We start from the raw sequence: 9,280 nt of genomic DNA, 5'->3' as shown, positions 1-9,280 counted from the left end.
TTTACCTTAATGGAACTAATCATTCCGGGTATAGAGCTGGTCGTGGGTTCACAGATTCTCCTGACCTGCACCAGGTTCTGCTTTTATTTGCTCCTGACCCTGATTAAAACAGATTTCATCATTATAGTTCTTTTCTGCTGATTTTTAAAAAGAAACATTTCTCCATTATAAATGTGGGAAAGCGGCTCCTGATCCATGTGATTCAGTCATTCGCTGTTTATGTTGCACATGAAATGCCCTCTAAAACACCCCACTGTCTGCGTACACGCTAATTAATGTTTACTAAACTTGAAAGCCTGTATAGGCTACACTGGGAACCGTAATTACAAATGTGCCTTCAACAGCAATTTGCTTCTTGGGTGAGAGAGAGAACATTAAAAGTCCGACTTAAATGAGAGTACAAAGCTAACAAACACATGTATTTAAACTATTTCAAGCCCATTTTGATCCCCCAAGACATCCTATCAGTGACAAGTCCCTGATCGGGGAAGAAACTGCACAACACAGTCAAACCAGCAATTAGTGCAAATTAACAGACATTTTCAAAAAATGTCTTTGCTTAGAAAATGGCTGCTTTGTAGTTCAAAAAATTCCCACTTTGGCCTTAGAGTGGGAGTGTTTCCAGCAAATGCTTAAATCCTAAAATAAGTACTGCAATCTTCTGGCACAGACACACTGTAATGCTTTAAAAACAATTTAGCAACTGTCATCGCTGTAATTACAGTAACTAATTACCATCCTCAGCAAACAAATAGCTTAACATAATACGCAGGCCCAATCAATTTTGAAGAAATGCAAATTCCGAAAGCAAAAAAAAAAAAGAGAAAAAAAAAAGAGAGAGAGGACATTTTGGCAAACCTGAAAGAATTACAGGGAAATAATACACTTTGTTTTATCCACACATAATTCCCAGGGAATATCATATCATAAATATTTGCATTCAGTTCTTATCAGGACATTTGCATTTGCCTCTTATCAGTCGGCAAGCCAGGCACTGGCAGATAGGGAGAGCTGCCTCCACGCCATACACACATTTCTAATGAGTCACGTCGCAGGCTGATATCATATTTTGGCTAGAACTTTATCACCAAAACGAGGAGGTCATTTTCTCCTGGAGTTGGCTCATCTTGGAACTGTCTTTTGAGTTTTTTTCCCCTCTGATGTGATTCAACTGAGATTCATTTTTTAAAGCCCACAAAAAGGATTACTTCCTCTCCTCCCCCAGCCGAAACGGCCCCGTATCAGTGGCACGTATGCTTGCAATGATTATCATTCTGTCATAAAATATTTCAGTTTTATCAGAGTATTATTTTATTTGCCACAGCATCCCTCGGAACAGAGACTCTGGGGAAGGGGAGAGGAGGAGGAGGGAGGAGGGAGGAGGAGGAGGGAGGAGGGAGGAGGAGGAAGGAGGAGGGGAAAAAAAAAAAAAGAGCTCATCTGCATGAACAGCAGTGGATGACAGGCAGGAGACTCTGCAGCACCATCTCATTTTAGGTAGACATGTGCAACAGTTTCCAGGGGGAAAAAATTAAAGTAATTGTTTGATAACATTTTCAAAAAGGTATTCCACAATAACAATTTCATGGTGCATTGCAGAGTATAATTATAAATCAGCCCTTTTTCTTGGACAGCCAAGGAACACTGGGGGTCAAGTAAAGTATCCTAGTCAAATTCTCCTCTCATTAGTGCAATCGCTTCTCTCTGCTAATTATTTCCTCCCTCTCTCTCTCTCTCTCTCTCCCTCTCTCTCTTTTTCTCTTGCTGGATTATCCTGAGCAACACGCAGCATTAGGCCAAATGATGATTTCATATATTCTCCCTCTCCAAATGTGTTGTTCTTGCAAATATGTGTTGCATTAATTACAGCTTGATGTGACAAAATGTTAAACATTCTTTTGATGTAACATTATCATCGCGCGGGACAAAAATGCGTTTATGTGCGCTGTGCGTTTTTTTTACGCAGCGGCGCAGTTGACATCAATTTTTTTCGTATTTGTATGCAATTAAAAAGGAAAAAAAAAAAAAAGAAAAGATGCATTTGCCTGCCCACAGTGAGGTGGGTGGGGGCGAAGAGAAGGAGCTGAGGAATAATTGGGAAAATTCAAACACGGAATAATCATTAAAATGTGCTGTGAGGAACGGATGCGACACATAAATGATTTGCACTCTAAGCAATTCACATGTAAATCCAAAAAGCGGTGAACTGACAGGGGGACGTGTGATTAACGCTGGTCAACAACGCAGGCCACTCAGAAACAAACTGAGGGAAACAAAAGCAGTGTGACAAAACTAAAAACGGAGTCGTCCCTCTGCCTCTCCTCTCTTTGGATGTCTGATTTTTTTTTTTTTTTTTTTTTTTTTTTCTTGGAGAGGGGATAAGCTGCAAAGAAATGAGAGGGGGAATGTATTCATGTGCAGCCCTGCCTTCTGGAGGTGGGTCTCTGAGCCTTTTTCCTCAGTCTTCATTATGGCTCTCTGCCTGCTGCAGCTTGGAGGAGGGCAGCTGGATCACCTTAAGGATTCTCCTTAAATCTTATCTCAGGCTTTGTTTAAACAGAGGAGGGGAGACATTCCACTAGGCCCGGCTCTGCAGATCTATCAAGCAACATTCACATAATCAGCAGCCTCTCTTTCTCTAAGCAGCACATGAGGAAAATTTGGTTCCTCAATACCTCGCCGCGCAGGCTATTCCTACGCTTCCTCGTACCGAATGCATTCAAAATTTATAACAAATCTGCGATTGTGAACTTGGAACGAGATGGCGTGTTAGTTTTGAATTTTTTTCCCTTGCTAACCGCAGCACATGCTGTGTCAAACTGTGCCGCTATTATCACGCCATTAGCAGATTTGAGGAGGAACGCGCGCAATATGTGGCGTTAGCAGCTCCTTTTTGCAGGTGTGCGGCGGCGTTACGGAGCGTGTGCATGTCACTGCAGACAATCCAGCGCGCTCGCTGGAGCTCCTGTTTCCACATCGAGCCCTGCCTCGGGCACACAGCCTGGAGCCTGCCTGGCTGATGGCAGCCCACAATCCCTCCACGAGGCCTGACAGGCCAGACCGGTCCAGGGCTGCTAACTAGCTGTAAACACCATGATCTAGTGTCTTTTGCTCCGCTCCGGTCCACACTGCACCGAGCCATTAACAGCTTGTCCAGCCAGTGAACTCTAAAAATCTCTCTCCCTTCATCTCTGTTCATCTGTGAACAACCGTCAGCCCCTCTGAAGCCTCCTCGTACAATTTCTCTTTCGATCTTTCACAATGGAATATCTGGGCCGATGCGGAAAGGTATAAAAATGCACAGTAATTCCAAGATGCATTAAAATTGTGTAGTGAAAAGAAAAAACCCAACACTTTCAGGATTTCTGCCGTTGCCATAAGTGAGGAACGTTTCTGAAACGCAAATGCAGTAAAGATGCATTTTCACTGGAAACGTGTAAACGGGGCCTCAGACAGCATCCAGCTCATCGCTCGTTCACCTCAGAAGAGAAAGCGGCGCTAATGAGGCACAGGTGGAAGCAATGAGGAGTCCTCAATGCAATCAGAGCAGAAGGGTTACACAGGGACAAAACAAACAAAAAAAAGAATTAAACGTGAAATACAGACGAGGCGCGTCGCCGAAGTAAAAACAGCAATCATGAATATGCAAAAAGAAAATCAACACATGGCCAAAACAACTGAGCAGCTCCTGACATATTTATGTTAAAGCTGCCTCTAAGTGCTGTTTGCGCTGCGTCTTTATATGAGAACAAACAACAAAAACATTTATTACTGAGATGAAGGCTTGAAATATTGTTGAATTCTTTCATTCAAGACCTGGGAGTTTTTCTCTTAGTTGTCAGTTATTGGTTTTGAATTTATTAGAATTTTCTTTACTGCTGATTTTAAGTGCATCACTTTTCCTGTTTCAGCATGGGACACCAGTGAAAACACCATTTTAAATAATGTTACCTTCTACTTTTTTGTATGTGGCTGGTGTGTGAGAGCCCGTCTGTTTCGATTTCTTTATACGATCCAAAAAAAACCAAAACGAGATACACTAAAGAATCCTGGTTAATGTATTTCTTCAGCTCTTTCTCCACAAGCTTCTTTTATGGCGAATCGTATGAACACCGTGCTGTAATGAACTTCCCGTGTTCTTTGTAGCTCCTAATAAAGTTTTATGGTTCAAACATAATGAACCTCTTCCCATTTTGATGTGAAGCTCCTGCTCATCACTGTGCTTTCCTGCTGAGGACCATTCAGACACACATCACCATTTGATTTTTGATATTGTAGTTTCTGTGAATTGACATAATTCAGTTCGATGCATTAATTCATTAGAGGAGGCTAAAAGCTGAATTTAAAGAGGGGTTTTTGTGATAAATTTCTGTATCATGTAGTTGAACCAAAAGAGCTTTTGCAGTTTTTTGTTAATAGTTTCCAGGAGCTTCAGATATTTTAATGTTTACCAAGATTTGCAACAGTTGCTTCTTCTTGTTTTGTTAGATTCAGGAAAGACAGGAACCCAAAGTAACTTAATTCACTATATTCAGCTGCAAAGTGACGTGAAGATAATATTTCTGCAGCCCAATAATCCTAAGGAATGGTTTGTTAGAAAATAAAAAATTGCATATTGTTGGATTGAATGTCTCGGATCTTCTTTTTTTTCCCACAGAAATCTTTGTGATTCCTTGATTTGTACCAAACCAACAAACACCTGATTGCAGCTGCACCTGCAGGATTAAGTTCAACTCAAAGCAAAGGAAACGTTTCCATGCAGAGAGTTTTGGGCTGACATCTGAAAGTGATTTGATTTCATAAACTGATGCAGGTAGCGGCGAAGGGCGACTGCAGATGCCGCCTTAACTTCCATTCTGGCGCTATATTTACACGGGTTTTCAACATTTGTGCAGCCTGTGGTGTCATTATCTTTCAGAATGCTGGTTGGGAAGCGTCGCCGCAGCCCGCGTCTACACGGCCTTGTCTGGTACATGTGAGGTCGGCGCATTAGAGGCCAAGCTACCAGCCGCTCTCGGAGGGGGGGCCACTGTCCGCGCCGACTTTTACAACTGGGGCGCTGCCATCGCACTAAAGCGCTGCTAATCGCAAACTCATGAAAAGCTAAAGGCCTCGCAAATGAGCACAGAGACGGTGTTATGGTGTTTGCGGAGCGCGGCAGCCGTGTCGCCCGTCCAAATTCGAGAAGTGTTCCGGGCCAGTCTTTGTCTGAGGATCTCGGTTTGGCCAGCGGTCTGGCCCCAGCAGGGACCACAATCTGAAGGATTTGAGTCGAGCCCCGGCAGCTTTTAGAAATAAGCTTGTTGGGGAGACGACGCTGTACAGTACAGAGCGGCTCGCAGTCAATAGCCTGGAAGTTTAGAGGGAGACGCAGAATACAGAATACTTGCGGTTGCCGTTTTTATCGGCATTACTTACTGCACGTTTGACACCGCGATAAGGTCAGCGCCATAAATTACATCATACCTTCGCTGTTCTCTTCATGCGCTGTATGAAGCCTAAAGCCTGCAGTCTGGGTCAGCCTGAACTCGCATCTAATTTATGCCGCTTCGCTGTCACTTCTGTGGATGAGGAAGTATTCAGATTATTTATTTAAGTGAAAAGAGAATGTCTCTCTCTCAAAAAAAAAAAATTACTCTGGCTTTTAATGTTTTAACTACAACAGCATAAGAATCAACATCTTCACGACTTCAAAAGAAACGGTTCTGTAAGAAATCGACAATAACTGTCATATTATTTTCGATCGCGTTAATCTTGTTCACTTTTTTGCGTGTTGCTTTGCACAAAATAAGAGAAACCACCTTCAGTAAACAACTGTAAATTGTACTAAAAAGCAGTTTTCAAACAACTATTGCATTCTTCAAACATCCCACACACACTCACACACTTCAATCACTTCAAGATCAGCATTTCCCATCATGAATGTCTGCGGTTTGATTCCCATTTTGGGCTTTTTTTGCGTGGAGTTTGCATGTTCTTACCTGACCTTCCTGTGGGCACAACAAAAAATCCCCAAAACGAGCATGCTTTTCAGGTTAACCGGTGGTCTCTAAATCTGCTGTAGGTGTGAGTGTGAAGTGTGTTTGTGGTTGTTCACCTCTCTGCGTTTGCTTTGTGATGGACTGACGGCCGGTCGAGTGTGTATTCTCCTTTTGACCGTGGTCAGACGGGATCCACTCCGAGGTTGAATAAAGTGTTAAAAAGGATGGAAGGATACAGACGGAACAAATCATGTTCTGACTCTTGTTGCAGTGAGACAACAGTACAACTAAACTACTCATAGCGAGAAAGTCTGGATTCAGACACTGGCTGGCCCTTTCTGTGTGGGGTTTGCATGTTCTCCCTGTGTGGGTTTTCTCTAAAAGTCCCGTAAGGTTAAATGGGGATCTTAAAATGTGAGTCTCTGTTTTTTTGGACTAAGCAGCATAGAAGATAGATGGATGGATGAAAAGCTCTTCAGTGTAAATGCTTGTTAGTGTTTTTGAGCTTCTTCCTCAGCTGGCTTGCACGGACACTTATTTACAGATTGTATAAGATATTTTCTGTCTTTTATCCCTTCTCTAGTTTTCAGACTTTTCTGAGTCACTTCTGTTGCTCTTCTTATTCCAGGAGCTTCAGTGTCTTCCTCTTGTACTTTTGGGGTTCAGCGCCTCCTCTAGTCATCATCATGTGATGAATGCAATAAAACAAAAATAGAAAAACAGATAGTTCTCCTGTTAACAGGTCCTTACTGACACAAAACTCTCATGATATTACGCCCAGTGTTATTTGCATTCAAAATGAAAAAGCAGGTAATGAAGCATAGTTTATATCTGTAAATCAGACCCATGTTTCTGGATCACTACTGACTCATTCCTTGTAAAGATAAGATTAGATTTTATGTGCACAGTTTCAGTTCGCTCATTTGTCATCTCAGATATAGTAGTGTCACAGTTTTACAATAATATCTTTAATGACTTCTATATATTTTTTCCCCAAATCTGGATTCCGTACTTTGGTTGGCCTTGAAGACTGAATCAGCCCGAACAGAAACATTTCTCCCCCAGCCTCCGTTGTTCGGTTCGTCAGACCGCTGAAGCGCTGAACGTTGGTAATGCACGGCCACCCTCTGCAGTGACAGAGCCATCACTGCTCTCTGTAACCTCTCTGCCCAGATGTGGCCCACACAGCGGCGCGCACGCAGAGTGAAAATTGACTGTTTGGCGGTGGGGTGGGGGTGGGGGGTGGAATAGCATATGATGGAAGACAGAGATGGCACTGGGTGGAGTCGGGCTGATTAAGCGATGGTGACCCATTCTTTTACTGAAATGCTTTCTTCAGCCCTGCAGATAACATCATCCTTGGGCTTTATCTTTGTTCTTGAACTTATTTTAAACATTCCCCTCTGCTCTCCCTTCATTACATACTGTCCTCTCCTTTTGGCATCCAGTTTCATTACTGGCGACTTATCTCATACATCCTTCCTCTCTGTCACTCTGTTTATTGTGTGGCAGGGATTTTAAGATTAGCTGTTCCCACATAGCCCTAAACACTACTGTATAATGAAGACTTGATGCACCAAACCAGTTCTGGCCTGCGTGCTGCGCTCGGAAGGAACTAAATATTTATTTATAGTTGAAGTAAATTAATTAGACTATCTAAAAAAAGATAGCAGGAAAAAGGCTGTGCGTTTAATTTGAAATGGCATATCTGCAATGCGTTTTTTTCTCTTCCATTCTATAATCCCACAACAAATACGCTGTCTGCTCCATGTGACATTACCATTCATGCGCCGGATTATTTGCATATAGGTTGCAAAGTATGAAAGGGTGTTTGATGTTGGTTTGATTGATGAAGAAAAGTGTGCACTGAATCAACTGATATGGAGTAGTCGCATTAGAACAAGGCTGGACTGCCTGGCAGGGATTTAATGCACCCGGCTGAATGCAGCTCCCTATTTACAGCAGAGGAATCAAGGCCTCATCGCGCTCGTATTTGCACATAAGTCAAACAGTTGCGCAGATAGATGCTCTTGAATGGCCCCCGTTTATGAATGCTCTATTAGAGGGACATTTAAAATTATCACAGAGGTGCATCCGTGAGCATTAAAGCAAGAGGAAAAAACAAGTGGAGCATGTTGCCCTGAGAATCTGCTTTTACTTTGATTTAAAGGGACTGAAGCAGCTGTTACAGCACAGCCGCTCACCGCCTCTTTGTCCCTCTTCCTTTAGGAAAACGCCGTATATCTACTGTACTTGATAGAAAACAGAAGAAGAGGGTTTCCAGTCATGAAATCACATTCTGATACAATACAATAATGTGTGAATCCGTACTTGTATCTTAGGATGTGGCGTAAGGGTTTGGAGTGGTTTCCATTGTGAGTAGAAAATGAAGATGACTATCAAGTTCAAGTATCTTCATTTATGTCTTCATAAAATAAAACCTTAACATCTCCTACTGCAAGATCACTGCGTCGCACAGTGGAGAGGTTTACATGTCAAATTCTTAGACTTCGATGTTACACAACTATAAGCATATAAATTGATACCAGAATATGTTGATTTTCCTTCATTCTCAAGACCGCTTTTCTATTGTTGTGCCAATTATCTTCATATCCAAACAACAGGAAAATACTGTGACAAATCTGTTAAAGTCATGATTACACAAATGGACTTGATAGTTAGAGGCTGAAAATATAATACAGTATTTCTGTTGTTGTGTTATTATTTTGAAAATGACCATTGGCCGGTCTGTTGTTTAAACATCTTCCACAACTTCTAATCATCTTCTCCCATTTAATATATTAAATGTGAACTGCGTTGGCAAATACTGGAGTTGTTAACGCCTCATTGTCAGGGGTGTGAAGTTATAAAGTATAAACACTTTTTAAATGCCCCCCACTTTATTGACCTGTTTGTACATGACTTGAATTTGTCAGATGACTCTTTACATTTAGTCTCTGCATTTGTCACTCCTTACATTCTCCAAACAGGGTTGTTACTGAGCTGCACAGAGGATGATTTAATGTCGGAGATGTAGCAAACAGCAGACATGAAAGCAGTCCGAGAAGAAAGCTCTCAGCTGTATCACGTATTTGTCTTGTTTTCCACTAGACACAAGTGATGAAAATCTGCTTATAATATAGATTACAGTAAGAAAAAGTATATGCAAAACCACTTGGGGATTTCAGATGAAGAGGAAGAAAGGTGCATCAATGAGTCTGAACATCAAGACGGACCTTTTATAATAGCTGAAAAGCAGACCTTTTATCTCGCGCTCACTTGCTTTATCTCCAGTTAGG

Source organism: Salarias fasciatus, chromosome 11 (assembly GCF_902148845.1).
Source record: "Salarias fasciatus chromosome 11, fSalaFa1.1, whole genome shotgun sequence".
Taxonomy (NCBI): domain Eukaryota; kingdom Metazoa; phylum Chordata; class Actinopteri; order Blenniiformes; family Blenniidae; genus Salarias; species Salarias fasciatus.
Note: the sequence above shows the minus strand (reverse complement) of the source record.